Source organism: Cnephaeus nilssonii (genome assembly GCF_951640355.1).
Source record: "Cnephaeus nilssonii genome assembly, chromosome: 21".
Taxonomy (NCBI): domain Eukaryota; kingdom Metazoa; phylum Chordata; class Mammalia; order Chiroptera; family Vespertilionidae; genus Cnephaeus; species Cnephaeus nilssonii.
In genome coordinates this window covers 4,419,423-4,438,581 of record NC_137092.1, presented here as the reverse complement: position 1 = coordinate 4,438,581, position 19,159 = coordinate 4,419,423, and positions in this window count along the sequence as shown.

The window sequence follows — 19,159 nt, the reverse complement described above, 5'->3', positions numbered from 1 at the left end:
ACTGTAACCTCCTGGTTCATAGGCTGACGTTCAACCACTGAGCCACACCAGCCGGGCTGCATAGCTTTCTAATACACATTGCCACCCATCGGGTCTCCCTACACTGAAGTGATCATTGGATCCTATTCCCAACCCCTCACACCCAACCAACTGCCCAGTCATTCTGATTTTCTACTTTGCACCACACGCGTCTGATACCAAGCTCAAGCACAGTCTCATTCTCTTCAGTAACGCAGGCACAGTGACAAACAAAACACAGGTATGCTCTGACTCGGAATGTGTGGGAACAGTTTTGAAAAGTTGCTTTCTGTTACTGATATCTTTATTCGGTCGCCTACCTCGTTCCTCTCCGCAGTTCCCTCTCAATCTCCCTCCCCGCGTCCGCAATGGGGACACGGACACGGGTCTCTCAGTTGTACTAGGAAGGCCGCGTCTGGATACCCGAGGTTGAGTTTCAGGCTCTGTGCTCGATGCAGGTGACATGGTCGAGAAGCACTCACTTCTCCCTCTTCCTCCTTTCCCTTCCTGTCCCCTGTGCCTTCTGCATGGCTCACTGGAGTATTGTCATCGTGTCCTGGACGGGTTCTCATTCTCTGTCCCTGCTGCCATCCCTCTCCCACGGTGCTATCTGGGCACAGCACAAGCTAATTACAAGGCTATCAGGCCAGCCTTCTCCTCCCCGGAAAGGCTTCTTCATAATGAAGTGGAGCATGCGGCTGAATTTGTCGCTTGAATGTTGGAAGAAAGATAGCAGACGCTTGGCAAAGTCTAGTCCCTGCCATTTTCATGACATTTTGAAACACGCATCGTGGTCCAGCCTTCATGGATGTCCAAAGCTTTCTTCTTAATCACACAATCTGCCCACCTACCCTGCCTGTTGGCATCTGTGTGTCCCCTCTCTTTGCTGAAGGGCCCTGAGCCGTCCCCCCTGGACTATTTACCCTACTTAGGCCCAGCTCATGTAAAGGAGTGTGGCCTCTTCCTCTAGGTGATTCAGAGACGCCAACAACGAGCTCTCAAAGCGCCGTGGAGTACTGCAATCCCGGACAGACACCTCTGTGGCTCTTGTTCACGCAGCACACACACTCTCCGAGAGGGCAGCGGCCGGAATCCAGGGGCTTACTTTCTGCCTTGCCCCCTGCAGGGCGTCCATCCTCCAAAAAAGCCTTTGTTTCCATGGGCAACAGTGCGACCCAGGTACCCAGATTCCAAAGCCCTGACTCTCACGCCCCGAGGTAAGCAGCCTGCTGCAGGACACAAATACCGAAAGCAAAACTCTCTCCGTACAAGATCTGACCAGCATGGGCTGCGGGGGTCACTACAGGCTGCCCCGAAGAGCCCACCTCCACCCGGGCCCCGATAACGGCCCCAGAGACAGGGCTCCAGGCCCCGTGGTTCCAATAACTTGTGCATTCAGGGGCGGGAGTGTTGTGTCAGGTGTTAGCAGCTCTTATTTGGGTTTGACATACAACAGTGCCATCAATGTCATCCCTGCCCTGCATGTTCCAGGCAGAACACGGTGTCTAGCAAATCTGTTTCTAGATCGAGGCGAGCTGAAGGGATTTTCGTCAAGCTTTGAAACCGAGAGTTTGGGGGCACGTACGGATCATCACGCATTTTTGGCTACGGACAAAAGTGGGGGTGATTACCGTTACCCACTTCCAGCTCACCCTTTTCTTGTCTCATCTACAGGTTCAAGTATGTCCTGCCACAGGACACGAGGCTGTTTCTAAACAGTATCTGATGCTAATTGATAAGTTTCGGTGATGCCAGCAACGTTGCTGTCTCCTGATGATTTTGTCCGAGTCTCCCATTGGTGCTTCTTCTGATCGGAGATGACCACGGCGGAATCCATGCTGTTGCCAGTGACGCCTGCGTTAGTGGTCGCCCTCAGGAGACACGGACTCTCCGCCTCCAAGTCTGCGCTGCCAAAGGGGAAACAGACTCAAGTAAAATCCGTGGCAGAGCCCACCGCTCTCAGTCATGGCTCTCTGTCCTGACAGGCCATGGCTTTCCATCGCAGAGACCTTCACTATTTTTACAATATGTTTTCATTGATTTCCAGAGAGAGGAAGGGGGAGGGGAGAGAGAGAGAAACGTCAATGGCATGTCTTCGAGACCTGACGCTCCGCAGCTTTAAAAAGGAGTGGGGAGATCTGGGAATTTTTATGACCTGGGTGAACCGGGAGAAAGGGCGGAGGGCTGTCTTTCCGGTCGGCGGCTGTCCACGTGCCTACTTGCAGCGGACCCCGTCAGCGCTCCCCGATGGCAGGTGTGCCCTGGAGCAGGGGGAAGTGTTTCTGGTTCCAGCCCCAGGGCTCCCCAGATGAGCACCGTGACCTTGGCCTGGTCCTTTAACCTCCCGGGCCTGCGCTGTTGTCCTCGGTAAAGCCTGGAGGTTGAACTGGATGATCCCCCGGGCTCTCGTGAGAAGCACCGTTTTGTGATTCTCTGGGAGATAACTACGGAGATCTTTTGTGGTCACGTTCGCATCCTTCACTGTCTGGAGCAGCAATAAACAAGAATAACCTCTGCTCCCAGGTTAGAATATTCTGGAACTTACTAGAAAATAGACGCAAAGACCCTCCCAAGGAGAATCACGATCACATCACTTGATCTGGGCATTGAAAACGAAGCGACTCCGCATCTCCTGCAGCGTTTCCCGTGTTCACAGCCCAATCAGGCCCCACACTCACTGTCCCCCCTACCCTACCCCCCCCCCCCCCCCCCCCCGTGGCTGGGAGCTGTGCGCACGGGGCCTGGATGGGTGCCTTCCTTTGCTGTCCACTGACATGGCCTCTGCTTCCATCATCGGGGTGACCAAGCCGGCTTCTCTCGCACAGGGAGAGGATTTCAGGGGAAGGCGCCAGCCCTTTCTGCCGCTTAGATTTCTTTGGCTGCGTGTCATCTCTCACCCGCCTGGTGGGAGGTCCCTGGCCTGTGCTCCAGCGTCCATCCCTCACAGATGTGGAGGGGACTAACAATGTCCCCAGAGCCTGTCTCTGATGGAAGGACACAGGAGACAGAACTGTCTTCGGGACATTATTTTTTTTTCGAATCTCTGCTTCATTTATTGTATTTTAAATTATAATTTTTACTAGAAGCCCGGTGCACGAAATTCGTGCATGGCGAGGGGTTGTCCCTCAGCCCAGCCTGTACCCTCTCCAATCTGGGACTCCTGGAGGGATGTCCGACTGCTCATTTAGGCCCGATCCCACCGGATCGGGCCTAAACGGGCAGTCGGACATCCCTCTCACAATCCAGGACTGCTGGCTCCCAACTGCTTGCCTGCCTGCCTTCCTGATTGCCCCTAACCGCTTCTGCCTGCCAGCCTGATCACCCCCTAACCACTCCGCTGCCAGCCTGGTTGATGCTTAACTGCTCCCCTGCCAGCCTGTTTGCCCCCAACTTCCCTCCTCTGCCAGCCTGGTCACCCCTAACTGCCCTCTCCTGCAGGGTTGATCACCTCCAACTGCCCTCCCTTGCAAGCCTGGTCCCTCTCAACTGCCCTCCCCTGCTGGCCATCTTGTGGTGGCCATCTTGTGTCCACATGGGGGCAGGATCTTTGACCACATGGGGGCAGCTATATTGTGTGTTGCAGTGATGATCAATCTGTATATTACTCTTTTATTAGATAGGATAGAGGCCTGGTACAGGGGTGGGGGCCAGCTGGTTTGCCCTGAAGGGTGTCCTGGATCAGGGTGGGGTTCCCTTGGGGCGTGGGGCAGCCTGAGCGAGGGGCCTGTGGTGGTTTGCAGGCCGGCCACGCCCCCTGGCAACCCAAGGGGAGGCACTGGTATCTGGAATTTATTTTCCTTCTACAATTGAAACTTTGTAGCCTAGAGCGGAGCCAAGCCTGCTGCTCCCTCCGGGGCGGCAGCCATTTCTGTGGCAGTTAATTCACCTTCTACAATTGAAACTTTGTAGCCTTAAGCGGGTGAGCCCAGCCAGGGTGTGCGGAAATCTTTGCTTCCCCTGTTGCCGCCGGCAACCCTGGCCTGCTCTCTCAAGCTCCATTCTGCCGCCATTTGTTTGAATTTGTTTACCTTCTATAATGGAAACTTTGTAGCTTGAGTGGAGGCTTAGGCCTGCAACGGCTATCTGAAAGCTTGGCTTGCTCTGTTACCTGGGAAACCTTGCTCTCTGTGGCTGTAGCCATCTCGGATGAGGTTAATTTGCATACTCGCCCTGATTGGCTGGTGGGCGTGGCTTGGCTGGTGGGTGTGGCTTATGTAGCGGAGTGATGGTTAATTTGCATATTACCATTTTATTAGAGAGGATAAATATCTTTCCTGATAAGCTGAATTAACTAGACTTTTGAATTAGCTTTCTTTAAAAAATTCTTTATTATTGAAAGTATTACAACATATGTCTCCTTTTCCCCGTGGTCCTCTCCCACCCTGCCCCTGCGCCCCAGCCCCGGCCTTCACCCACTGCCATTGTCTGTGTCCACTGCTTATGATCACATGCATGCAAGTTCTTTGGTTGATCTCTTCCCCCCAAGCTCCCCACCCACCCACCCTCCCCTGCCTTCTGCCTTCCCTCTGGGGTTTGAGGGTCCGTTTGATGCGTCTGTGTCTCTGGATCTGTGGTTTGTTCATCAGTGTGTTTTGTTCATTAGATCCCACAAATGAGTGAGATCGTGTGATACCGGCTGGCTTATTTCGCTCAGCTTAATGCTCTCCAGGTCCATCCACGCTGTCGCAAATGGTAAGAGTTCCGTTTTTCACTGCAGCGTAGTGTTCTGTTGTGTGGATGCACGTTTTTAACCTTACTTTCCAGAACCGTCCCAGGGTGCCTCGCTGGAGCCCCGCTTTCTGAGGCTCAGGTGTGGATGCCGTGTTATCTGTGAGCCGGCGAGGATTTAAGGCGGCGCCCACTCAAGGGGGTTTGCCTTTGGATAGTGTATTCTCAGTGTGAGACCCGAACGTGCAGGGGCACCACTGTGCCTGAAGTGAGTGCCATTTACACAAACACGACGGGTCTTTGGGGCAAGGCGGTTACCCTCAACTCCTGCGTGTGGAACTTGGTTATAAATGAGTCTCCATCACCCATAACTGCGATGCTGCCTGCCAAAGAAGTCAGTGCCTCAGAGCATTAAATGTCACCTGAAGTTGTCTGAGTCCATCAATCCACTTCAAAATCTATCATTATTTCAGACTAGAGGCCCAGTGCACAACATTCGTGCACTGAGTGGGGGGCTCCCTTAGCCCGGCCTGCACCCTCTTGCAGTCCGGGACCCCCGAGGGGACCTTAGCGCTGCCACGGAGGTGGGAGAGGTTCCCACCACTGCTGCTGCACCCGCCAGCTGTGAGCCCGGCTTCTGGCTGAGCGGTGCTCCCCCGTGGGAGCGCACTGACCACCAGGGGGCAGCTCCTGCGTTGAGCGTCTGCCCCCTGGTGGTCAGTGCGCATCATAGCAACCGGTCGTTCCGCATTCAGTCGATTTGCATATTAAGGTTTTATTATATAGGATAGTAGCTCATCTACACACAAAACAACCCCCAAACAACCAACAAACTGATGGTTGCCAGAAGAGAGGGTGGTTGCGGAGGGGTGGGTGAAGAAGGTGAAGGATTCAGACATACAGATTGGTAGTTACAAAACAGTCAGGGGTACGTAAACTACAGCACAGGGAATATAGTCAGTAATACTGTAGTAACGATGTATGGGGTCAGGTGGGTACTGGACTTACCCGGGAAATCATTTCATAAATTACATAAATGTCTAACTCCCATGCTGTACACCTGAAACTAATATAAAATAATATTGGATGTCAACTGTAATTGAAGAAAAAAGAACACACAAAAAAACACTCCCTTTTCCTTTCTACAAAGTGAGCAAGAATGCTCCATGTCCTGAGAATGTTCTCTCCAGTCCACGACATGATTTTATTTTCAGGTGCTGTAAGATGTAATTAAGTCTTTGAACCTTTTTGGAGGGGTTTTTCTATCTGAAGAACAGAATGCCATTGGCTTTGCATAGAATAATGTTACCTGCCCTTTTCTTAAAATAAAATGTTAAAGTGTCATCTGTTTTCAAGGAGAAAGCTGGGTTTTGGGGTGAGAGGCTGCAGACACAAACAGCACTCTTGGGCTCGGGTACACGTGACGCCGGCTTTGAATCGGGCTGCCCATGTGTTCCCTCTCACAGACGCTGCTTCTGGCCAGGTCTCTCCCCCGTGCGATGCCTCATTAGCTCTGAACACACGTTTCCCTGCATCCATCTAAAAGCGCACCCTAATTAGGCTTTACGGGGCTGCTCTGAATGATTTATTCCATTCAGAAAACTCACAGGAAAGAAAAAGAGGGCCGTGGGCAGCTAGCATGAATAAGCACCAGGGTTTCAAGCTTTGGGTGAGGGTCCACGGCATCTTCAATGCTCCAACCTCAACACCAGGCAGTCAGTGGTGCTCACAGGCGATCTTTCTCACTCACCCTCTGAAGGCTTGTGTAACTGTGACATTGCTCACGTCTTCCCAAGACTCCTTTTGTTCCTGACACTGCCTGACCCTGCTCAGTCCTTCAAAACAGTCAATGGTGGCCCTAGCCGGTCTGGCTCAGTGGATAGAGCGTCTTACCTCGGATTGAAGGGTTTCGCGTTCGATTCCCATCAAGGGCAGCTACCTCGGTTGCAGGCTCAATCCCCAGCCCTGGTTGGGCCCATGTGGGAGGCAACCAATCGATGAGTCTCTCGCACATCAATGTTTCTCTCTCTCCCTCTCTCCCTCTCCCTTCCACTCTCTCTAAAAAATCAATGGAAAAATATCCTTGGGTGAGGATTAACAAAAACACAAAACAAAACAACAACAACAACAAAAACTCAGTAAGTTGTTGAGTGTGGTGAGTGGACTTGTGTTTGAGGATGTGTTGCTCTTGGAGTTTGCTGTCAATATCCTTCATGACCTTTCTCCTTCCCTGGACTCTGGCAAAGACTTCCCATCCATCCCTGGCACGGACGACCGAGTTCTCTCCCTAGCACTGCCCACGTAGGACATTCACCCTGGGTGTTTCCAAAGTTCCTGTCATTTGTCCCCCATCACACCCAAAACATTATCTTTCCATTTCCCATTTACTGCTTTCCAGGTATACGGTTAGGATCTAGCAGATGGGACGTACAAGGAGTAGCGACTGAAAAGTATAGTGTCAAACAATCCAATAAATGAACTGGCTGATCTGAAGTGCGGTGCATGAATATTTTTCCATGTTTGATGGGATATAGTGACACGTTCAAACTATGGTATGCAATTTCCTTCACACACAAAATTCCTTTTCCTTCCCAGGTATGTTCCTGGGTAATATCTCGACAAATGCTCCAATGACGTTCAGCTTTCCTGTAACATGTCCTTCTCTTTATCCTCTCCACATGTTCTCTCAACATTTTATTAGGAAATCTACTGAGGTGACATAAAAATGGTAATAAACGCCACTGAACACCCCTAGTGTTTGCCCCTACTCGAATTCCACAATCAATATTTTGTTTCACATTGCGTATCTGTTCATCTATCTACCCACCCATCAATCCATCGTATATTTTTTTTCCATTTCAGAGGAAACAATAGACATTACTACACTTTATCAACATGCTCATAAGGTTTTTAAAAAATGTAATTAGAAACAAACTTTTTTTTTGGAATCATAATAATGAATGATTTAATGCCTGGAATTAATTTTGAAGCCATGCAAATCCCTTCTGTGTGTATTTACCTGAGCTTAAAATGAAGATTTATGATTGGGAATAATTTTCCTATAATAACTTCTGTTTTTCTTCGTAAGACATTGTTATTTGTGATGCTCATGCAATTATATGCCAGTGTAACTCAAGGATGTAATGACATTTCTCTTTGAAAGCATTTAAATAACTCAGGAAATTGCTTTCCTGTTCTGTTTCCTGACTTAAAACCCACTTTTGCCATGTTCATTTTATTATGCAATCTGTCTCAACTCACCCAGGCAGAATACATTCCACCACGTATAATGTGCGCTGAATATTTCACTGGTTGATAGCCATATAATTATATCCATTCCCGCATTTATATTTGTACATAGCCATTTAGCATACTATATATAAACACTCCTGTTTATAAATGTGCATACAAATAATGTCTGAATAAGGATTTACACATTTAGTTTTCCTACTTTAGTGACTTCAGCTGATTTTTTAATAGGACATTTCAGGAATTATAATTTACTTTAAAGATTACAAAGGATTCATTAAGTAAGGAAGGATGGAAGAAGAATAACTCAATAAAAGTATAATGTCTAATTAGTTTTATTAGGAAATTAAAAATAAATTAGACCTTCACCTCCATAAATGTACTGATGTTATTTTTCAGTCAATAACACACAAGCATGCTGTCAACCAATTACAATGAATCAATGCATTTCCACATAAATTCATATTTTATGGGAGAAGCTATTTCCACCCAGGTGGCCCTAGTATTATATGAAAATTCCTATAAGCAAATGCTCACGTAATTCCTTTCCTGTTGACCCCAGTGCAACTTTCATGGCAAGAATGTGGGCTCCATTACAGGGGAGGGTGGTGGCTACAATGTGAGCCAGACCATTGGAGAGTGATGGCTACAATGTGAGCCAGACCATCGGAGGGCGATGGCTACAGTGTGAACCAGGCCATCGGCGGGTGATGGCTACAATGTGAGCCAGGCCATCGGAGGGTGATGGCTACAGTGTGAACCAGGCATCGGCGGGTGATGGCTACAATGTGAGCCAGACCATCGGAGGGTGATGGCTACAGTGTGAACCAGGCCATTGGTGAGTGATGGCTATAATGTGAGCCAGGCCATCGGAGGGTGATGGCTACAGTGTGAACCAGGCCATCGGAGGGTGATGGCTACAATGTGAGCCAGGCCATCGGAGGGTGATGGCTACAGTGTGAACCAGGCATCGGCGGGTGATGGCTACAATGTGAGCCAGGCCATCGGCGGGTGATGGCTACAATGTGAGCCAGACCATCGGAGGGCGATGGCTACAGTGTGAACCAGGCCATCGGCAGGTGATGGCTACAATGTGTGCCAGGCCATCGGAGGGTGATGGCTACAATGTGAGCCAGGCCATCGGAGGGTGATGGCTACAGTGTGAACCAAACCATTGGAGGGTGATGGCTACAATGTGAGCCAGGCCATCGGCGGGTGATGGCTACAATGTGAGCCAGGCCATCGCCGGGTGATGGCTACAATGTGAGCCAGACCATCGGAGGGTGATGGCTACAGTGTGAACCAGGCCATTGGTGAGTGATGGCTATAATGTGAGCCATGCCATCGGAGGGTGATGGCTACAGTGTGAACCAGGCCATCGGAGGGTGATGGCTACAGTGTGTACCAGGCCATCGGAGGGTGATGGCTACAGTGTGAACCAGGCATCGGCGGGTGATGGCTACAATGTGAGCCAGACCATCAGAGGGTGATGGCTACAGTGTGAACCAGGCCATCGGAGGGTGATGGCTACAAAGTGAGCCAGACCATTGGAGGGTGATGGCTACAAAGTGAGCCAGACCATGAGAGGGTGATGGCTACAGTGTGAGCCAGACCATTGGAGGGTGATGGCTACAGTGTGAACCAGACCACTAACAGGTGATGGTTACAAGACACCAAATCCTAGGACACAGATTAACGTTTTTTCCATTTCCTTGGGATGTACTCTTATAACAGTACTCTCAGTGGCATTCACCCGCGGTTCACTTCCAGAACTCACTAGGACGCTGAGTCTCGATCAGGATGCTTAGGGCCCTTCAGTCGCCGTCAGTGGGTTGTGGCTGGGCCTTCAGCCCTGCCTGACTCAATGCTGCACCTCGTGTTGGAGACTTACGTTAACTCTTCCAACCCGCCTGTCAGCTGACCCAGCTGTGAAGGAATTATAACTACCCGTTAGAGACCGAACTCTAAGTCCCCTCCCCCATCACACACTTTAACTGCTTGAAATTCTTATGCTCGTTCGTCTGTTGAATATGTGCTCTGTTATAAACACTATAACCTTTGATATTTTTTCTTACTCTTTCTTTCACGCTTAGCAACTGATTGCAAAGAAATTAGGGTAATTCATTTTTACAACCTAAAAAAAAAAAAAATAGCTTTCTTCTATTAATTCTCCTGGGTTTTTCTTTTGGAATAATTTATCAAACTTAATTCTCGGTATGGTGATCTTTTGTTCTATGATATTTATTCATTAGCCAAGCTTTTCTCATTTCATTGTTCTTGGGTGATATATTTTGAAATAACTTCAGGCAATTTGTTGTACATTACTACATTGTTATTTCTGTATTACACAGTAGCAACTTAGTATAAAAAGAGATCTTTATATCATTGATGAAAAGGGACTTAGTCCTAAAATGTAGTATTGCAGTAAAATTAATTAAATCAGAAAATTAGGAGAAATTCTGTGTGGCAGCTTTCTCCTTCTCTGACTCTCAAATGCACTATCGGAAGCATAGACATCAACTATTTTTATCAAGAGGTATTGACATGGCCTCGGTTATCAGTTTTGCACAGGATAACTTCCAGGGGGGTGCGTACTTGAGACAAGCCAGCCACATGGTCTTGGTTTCTGCAAAACTCAGGGCCCAGTGCTTACCCCTGGGTGTTCCCATTATTCAGATACCAGAGCAAGGCTTTGTCAGACTGAGTAATTGACTCCCAGTGACATTCTCCCATTGACACGGCTTTGGTCTAAACCAGGAAGCGTCACTATACTGAGTGCTAAAGAGCCACACAACAGCCAGAACAATGGAGAAACATGAGGAACCAACTGAAAAACAAAATGAACTCTGACTGCAGGCCTGGCCTGTGCCAATCCCGGACTAAATCTACTACACCGGGGCTCCTCAATGCTACTTGTCCACCAATAGCATCCTATTTTTTAAAATATATATTTATTGATATTTTCAGAGAGAGAAACATCAATGTGAGAGAGACACATCAATGTGCGAAACACTAATCAGCTGCCTCCTGCACACAGCACACACCGGGAATCAAACCAGCGATGTTTCCGTGCACCGGACGGTGCTCGACCAACTGAGCCACTCTGGACAGGGAGCACCTGACTTCGTTTTACTCTTACGTTATAACTGGTCATGCTCCCCAAGTCAATTTTGTTTCCTCTAAAACATACATAATTTTACATCTAGCATTAAGACACACTTCCAATCTTACCTAACCATCCCCATTCTTGCTTGGAATTTCTAGTTCCTAATACACATTTTGACATGTGACTGAGAAAAATTGTAAAAAATTGAGTCTATTCTCCCCGAGTTGCAACATATTGCATTTGCATTGCCAGAGCAAGAGTTCATCAGATGGCCTACTGCATCTGGGTACAGTGCTGGGTGCAGGGGTTTATCAGGGAGACGGGACGCAGGTTCTGGACTGGGTTGGTGCCAGGATGGGTTGTCTGAGCCAGGTCCCAGGCAGCTGGGTGGTCCTTCCACCCAGGCAGAAGCGATGACATAGGAACCAGGGTTCTCCCAAGAGGAAGAGCGAGCACCGGGAGCACAGTGTCACACCTCCGGTCCAGCATGACTCCTTTGCAAGCAAACGAAAATGAAAACGTCAACGTGATTTATGCTCCCCGCTTTCCCCCTGTCCTAACGCAGAATTATTTATGGATTTCTGAGGAAGCAATTCATGAATTTATGAATTGTCTAATCTCTTTGTTTCTACTTTCATCTTTTCATCTCTTTTTATTATCCTTTCTCTTTGGGTTAGTGTCTCCTCCGAAGGATGGCAAAAAACAAGAGTGAGAAGGGCAGCCCTGGCCGGGTGGCTCAGCTGGGTGGAGCATGGTCTTGTACACCAAACGGTTGTGGGTTCAATGCCCAGTCAGGGCACATACCTAGGCTGCAGGTTCGATCCCTGGTCGGAGTGCCTAAGGGAGGCAACCAACCAATGTTTCTCTCTCACATTAATATTTCTCTCTCTCTCGCCCCCTCTCTCTCTTGTTCCCTCCCTCCCTCCCTCCCTCTCTAAAAAATCAATAAAAACATATCCTCAGGTAAGGATTTTAAAAAAGAGACGTATCAGCAAGTTCCCTCAGATAGACCTAGGAAAGGCTGAATGAAATTAATTATGAGACTTTCCTATGATAGCTCATTGACTATAAATAAAAACATACTTATAATAATAATTGAGTCTGAGATATGGAAGAAAATGTGTTGATGCAGCTTAACTTCCCAGCAAATGCTATCATTCTCTCTCCAATCTTCCAACGCTTTTTAAAAAGCTCTCAGATCTAGTATTTCCCAAAGTAGTAAATTCCATCACTATAATAATAATGACAACGAGGAGAATAATCATAATAATATTATCGCTGCTGTTTACTGAGTATTAACTTTGCATTAGACGCTGCATTAAGTGATGAGCATAATTGTTATGAGGTAGGCGCTATGATCATTCCTTTTAATACACTTCTATTCCGTTTTCTCTTATGCAAAATAGCAATGGAGACTTTTCTTTTTATATGAAATAGCAAGAAGCCTAAAAATAACTGACCTGTTGGCTGTAATTCTCTATGCAAATTTACTGTAATCCTCCTCCCAGTGACATCACGGCGTGATCATGATTGGGAGTAAGTATCACGTCCCCCCAAGTTCTCTTTCTCTCCTTTAACCGTCCTGCTGTTCCTGTCCCTTCTGCCATTCCTCGCCTACGCACCTTCTTCGGGATTTCAGCCTGTCCTCTGTGACGGGCCCGCACACAACACGCACCGAGTCGTCACGCCGCTCTCCTACCCCCACGCTGTGGTCTGAAACCCGGCGCTTCTCCGATTGCCGTGTTCCCGTTCCGTGTGTTCAGGTTTGACATTTGGGTGTGAGCTCGAGACGTGAAAAACTCTGAGCTCAAATGTGGGCACTTGAACTCGTAGGTAGCGTGTTCTTTGTCACTTGGTGAGCCAAAGCACGCAGAGCTAGGAGAACGCATACCCACACCATGACGCAAAGGGCCTGGGACCGCCTCTGGTAAGAGACACGAAGGATGAGTAGGCAGGTTTCCCTGGACTGATTTTGCAAGTCAATGTGGATCTGAATTTATCTGAAAATTGAAATTTAAACAGATCATATGTAGCGTTCGTGAACAAGTAGGTACAAGCACACACTCCCCTGAAAACTCCCGGCGAGATTCCCAAGGACACACCCTGGCGGGGCTAAACTCGTAGTCAGCAATCAGAGCCTCCAAGAGGTATGTGCTGGGACCTAAGTGCCACATACAGAAGTCAACCCTAAGGTAATGACGGCGGACACGTTAACGCTGTACTTGTATGTCTGCTATTCTAGTGTTGCGTCTGGCTCCCTTTTGCTACAGAGCAGAAGGAAAAAGGAAACAGGAAGGTCTGGCCTGAGAGAATCTGGGGAAAACGAGGTCCTACCATCTGCCAACCCCAGCTTTTCACCCTTCCCCCCTCAGCCCTCATCCCTCCATCTCTAGCCTCTCTCCATACCCAGAAGATACCCCACTCCCCGCCCTGAGAAACTGGGGTGAGAGGCACTTAGACAACAATTGCCTGTGGCCTAACATTTGAATTAGCTGTTGTATAGAAATCTGTATTATCGCGATGTGTTACCTTAGAGTATTAACGTAGTTTTATTATAAAGAAGTTTGCTTGTCTAGAATTCTTTGACTGTTTAATTATTACATGTCTATACACACACATATAAATATAAAATATATTCTATACTATATATATGTGTGTGTATGCATATATATATATATATATATATATGTATGTATGTATTTAAGAAATTTGATTTAAAAATGAAATTCTTCCTAATAATTTCAACAGGGACATTGTTGCAATGTAATGGCTCTAAATGAATCCTAAGAATTGAATCACAGACTCCTAAAAATGACTTGGATTCTTAAAGAGCAGTTGGCTCCAAAGAGCTAGAAAGCTCCGGTGTGGCAGCCAGAGGCGCTCATAGAGTTCTCATTTGTTAGAGTTGATGAAATAAAAATAGATCTATTGTTCCATCCCACAGGGGCTCAAGCCACTCTTTCTTCGGATGAGTGATTAACAAAAGCTTTACCCAAATCCATAGAGGGAAGTGGAAGTCAAATCCTAATCCAAACACAAGCCCTGTTTGCAAATTAGAACCCAAATCCCAAGCCCTCGGAGGCGCTCCCTCCCTGCTGGAAATGGCATGGTTGTTGTGATTTAAAATCCCGCAACCTTTAAAAAGTGATTGCTATTTCTTTGTGTCATTAAACACAAAGGCTTTCCCATGATCCCCACTCCCCCTAAAACGCACTCCGAAATAGAGCTGATAATTCAGCTTGCCTGAAAATGGGCAGGGAGGTGCTTTTAAAAAAACAGTCATTTAACAAAACGCATAGTTAAAATGATTTGAGCTCAACAGGACTCAATTTTCAGATACAATTTTCAGAGATGCCCCTGAAATGATGTGAGACCGGGCCTTTATATCTACAATCTCCCTAAACTGGTGGAAATTCCTAAGAAGGTGTGGCAATTAAGATTCGGTTTGGCTGCCCAACCGGCGTGGCTCAGTGGTTGAGAGTCGACCTATGAATCTGGAGGCCACAGTTGGATTCCCAGTCAGGGTACATGGCCAGGTTGTGGGCTCCTGGGACGTCCAGGAGGCAGCTGATGAGTGAGTCTCTCTCATCATTGATGTTTCTATCTCTCTCCATCTCCCTTCTCCTCTGAAATCAATAAAAATATATTAAAAAAAAAAAAAAAAAAAAAAAAAAAAACCAACAACATTAGGTTTGGCTAATGTAAAAGTGACATACACCTGAGATGTTTATTTTTCTTTGGATTGAAATAATGACAAAGAGAGGGAATCCAGGACTGAGAGAAGGGCCAGGTCATTTCCCACTCATCGCTTCAGCGTCCCTCTAGGTGGCCCTGTCCTTGTGGCCTCACACTGCCCGCTAGAACACCCGTCTCCCAACCCATCCAGGTGGCAGGCGGAGGCAAGGAGAAAAGGGGATACTCCTAATCTCATACAGGCAGCACCTCACAGAAGCAACATTCAACAACGGGACCCTCCCATTTATAGGACTAGGTCACCTGCTTACACCTAATGACGGAAGTCAGTGGGGACTGAAACTGGAAGGTCGTGGGTCCAAATCATTGTTATTTTTTTATTATTATTAAAGCTCCCTGAACAAGCCCTGTGTGTTCACACCTTCTCGCACCCAAGTTTCCCTGCATGTTGTTCCCGTGGATGCGCTTCCACCTGGCGATCACATTGCCCATCCTTAAGCACCTTCTCCCAGGCCAGTGGTGGGCAAACTCATTAGTCAACAGAGCCAAATAGCAACAGTACAACGATTGAAATTTCTTTTGAGAGCCAAATTTTTTAAACTTAAACTTCTTCTCACGCCATTTCTTCAAAACAGACTCGCCCAGGCCGTGGTATTTTGTGGAAGAGCCACACTCAAGGGGCCGAAGAGCCGCAGGTGGCTCCCAAGCCGCGGTTTGCCGACCACTGTCCTAGGGGATGCCACGCCCCTCGTGAGATTAGCCCCACCCCCTAGTGCCACCCACCCAGGAACACATATAGGGCTTGCTATTCCTATAGGGGTTGGCACTTGCTTATAGGAGAGGCTCTCAATATATGGCTGCCAAATGCAAGGATGAACAGCTCTTGGAATGATTCTTAAAGACAAAATGAACAAGTCCCGGGTTCAGCTCCTGGTCAGGGAACATGCCTGGGGCTGTAGGCTGGATCCCCAGTAGGGGCCGTGCAGGAGGCAGCCGATCAATACTGTTTCTCTCTCATTGATGTTTCTATCCTTCTATTCCTCTCTCTCTCTAAAAAAATCAGTAAACACATTTTTAACAAACAAACAAAACACCAGGAAATACATGTTAGAAGACAACCTGCAGCTCTTGCCCTGGAAGTGGAATAGCATTTAGGATGGAAGAAACCTTGCCTGAGAAATGGAGACCCTATTTGTTGTGTCCTGGCCTTCTTGGTGACAATTTCACTTCTTCCCCATCCACTCGCTCTCAATGGCCCCCACAAACACAGAAGAAACCTCCTCTAAAACCTAGCATCTTCGCATTAAAAACGTGGTGTTGAAAATGACCATTCACAGCAGAGACGTGGGTGCCTATATGTATGTTCCTATAATTACCCCAGCCGCGTTCCTGAGGGCCCCTATCTGCCTGCGGCTCCATTCTCCGGGCTGGGTTCAATTAAACAGAGCGAGTTCAGCTGTGTTTGTTTTTAATTTGCAAAGTCAGGGACTTGCAGACCAGGCTTCAATCCATCAGGAATATTTTAGGCATCTCTGCCGGTGGCATTAATGGGAAAGACCTGGCAGGTCCTGCAATAAGAAAAACAACCAGGCCATTTGTAAGAGAATGCAAAGCCTAAAAGCCAGTCAGAGGAAGAGGTGGTAAAACAAAGAGAAGAAATCGTTAGCGAAGATGAGCAGGGTCCAGAGTTGAAGGAGACTTCCGTCGGAGAGTCGGAAGGTGTTCGTGAAATGTTCCAAGGCCTCTGTGCGGGTAGGCGTATAAGGGGACACCCAGGACGCATCATGCGAGTCACGTGTGTACGTGGCTGTGGGCTGTGATGCAAACATCGAATCCACTACTTCCCTTCCTTCCTTTGTGTAAACTAGTGAATGACGATTGCATAGAGGCATGGATTGAGACCTGTGTTCTGCGCATGATGAGTGATATAACCTGGCATACGTCACAGCCTGTTTGGGTGAAGGATGAGAAATGGGGCACCACGGAGGACACATGGCCAGGAAATAAGACGGCATCGGATCAGAATGGACGGAGTGGAGAGGGTGCAAAACAGTCTGAGCACCTCGACGCCAATGACTACTCAGTGTCAAGGAATATCACACGGCGCGATGTGGCCAATCCCCGGAAGCTTAACATATTGATGACATCTGTAGTCATCGTGGCTGGTCCTAGGTCACTAGCAAGTTCTCCCAAATATCTCTTCTTTGTCTCCTCTTCATACCTGTCCCCAGATTTCCCAGAGAGGCCATCTCTTCCCCCGGTGCACACATCTCCAATTCTAGGGTGAATGACTTTGCTAGGATTATGAAGAAAAATGGGTCAGGATAATAAAATTTCAGGGAAAGGTGAAGATGAATGGCTGTATAACAAACATAAGGGGCATTTAGCTACATGAGGGGACAATCACGTTTCTTTAAACTTCTCCGCCGCACTTTCCCTGGGTTCCATGCTCATTAATTTGATGCCACGGAGAGAAGAATGAAATTTTGTACTCTTCTGTTTTGGTAGGAACTGATGCCCTAAAGCAGGGGTGGGGATCGTCCCCAGCCCATGGGCCATACTTATAAGGCCCATGAAATCATTGGGTCTGGCCCTGCCAAGGCATTAGGGGTGAGTTAATTAAATGTTTGACCAAACACAGGCTAATTTTTAAGTTGATAATTGTGTATGGCCCGCAAATGATGTTATAAATATTCAAATGGCCCTTGGCAGAGAAAAGGTTCCCCACTCCTGCCCTAAACCGTAGACTGTGTGTGCCTAAATTGTGGCAATTTTCAGACACAGAATATACATGTTTAGGTCTATAATATGTGTATCATGTCATAGGAATAGGGGGGTAGGTTGTCTCTAATACTATCCTCAGGCTTAGACAGAGCGTGATGGAGAGAGGAAATGAAATGATACAGGTGGTCAGATTCTGGAAAATTCATGTCAGTGGATAAAAGCCAGAATACCGTCAAGATCACGTGATTGTAGAATCTCAGAACTTCAGGAGACTTTCACATCTACAGCTGACCATTATTGCATCGATAATAAATGAACCTCTGCCTTCACACCAGACGCTATTCTCAATATTTACTATCCTTGACTCATTGAATACCCTCAAAAAGCCTACCTTTATCATTCCACAGATGAGGAGACTGAGTCACAGAGAGAGCAAGCAATTTGCCTCAAGTTGCATAACTCATTTTTTAAAAGCAGGTTTTTATTGATTTGAGAGAGAGAGAGAGAGAGAGAAACATGGATGAGAGAGAAACTTCACCATTGATTGGCTGCCTCTTGCACACCCCCTGCTGGGGATCGACCCTCAACCCAGGCATATTCCCTGACCTGGAATCGCACCAGTGACCTCTTGGTGCATAGTTCAATGCTCAACCACTGAGCCACCCAGCTGGGCAAGTTGCATAACTATTGATGTTAAAACCAGGATTAGAATTTATAGAGTCCGGCCCTAAAAATATCTATCTATGCCTATCCATTTTGCTACTCTGTATTGCCTCTCTTGTAGTAGCAAACGCCCAAAGGTGTAAAGAAACTGGGCCAGTCAACCACACACCAGGACTAAACTAAGATTTATTGGCCCTCGTTCGTTGTAGTAAACGCTGCTGGATATTCATGGCTATTGACCAGAACCTATGGTTCTGTTCATGGCACTGGCTTTGCATGACTGTGGTACTAATTCCTGGCATTTCAGTCCTGGTGTTGGTTCCCCTTAGGTCAAGCTTAACTCGAAGTTAAATATCAGGTATCACTGATGAAAGGAAACATGTTTATTTCCATCATAATCGCTTTCTCACACTTGTGGTCTTCCGTATGCCAGGCAATATGCTAGAGAGTTTACTTACACGTTCTCACGGAATTCTCACGAGACCGTTCTGTTGCAGGTGCTCATGTGTTTATTTTACAGATGTGGAAACTTAAGGACCGACGTTGAGAAACTTAACGCAAGATCAAAAACAATCAATCTGCAGTGGGAGCCCCCAAACCCTGCTCTCTCCTCCTCCACAGTCCTCTCGTCTCTGTGCACCTTGACTCTTCAGAAATATGACCGCTGGAAATTCATGTTGATTTTGCAAACGTACCAGTTCTATTCGCTCAAACACAACGCACATTCAGGGGAGGGACCTCCCTTGGACCGTTCTAAATGAAACTGGCTGTTAAAAGACAACAGCTTGTCAACGCCAAGCAAAACAGGACGCTCCCTGGTGTGGCACGCATGGTGGGGTGCGCGTTCCCATTTCTGCCTCGCTCTGCATAGCTCCTCCTGATTAACGAAGTGCACGCACGGCTCATGCTTACTCAAGAGATGAATTATTTTGCAGGTGAAACATTATAATTGTTCTACTCGGTCACATTTCAACCTGACATCACCAAGAGGAAGCCTTTTGCTGGGAACTCTTTTGCAACAGTGTTTTTTTGTTTTTT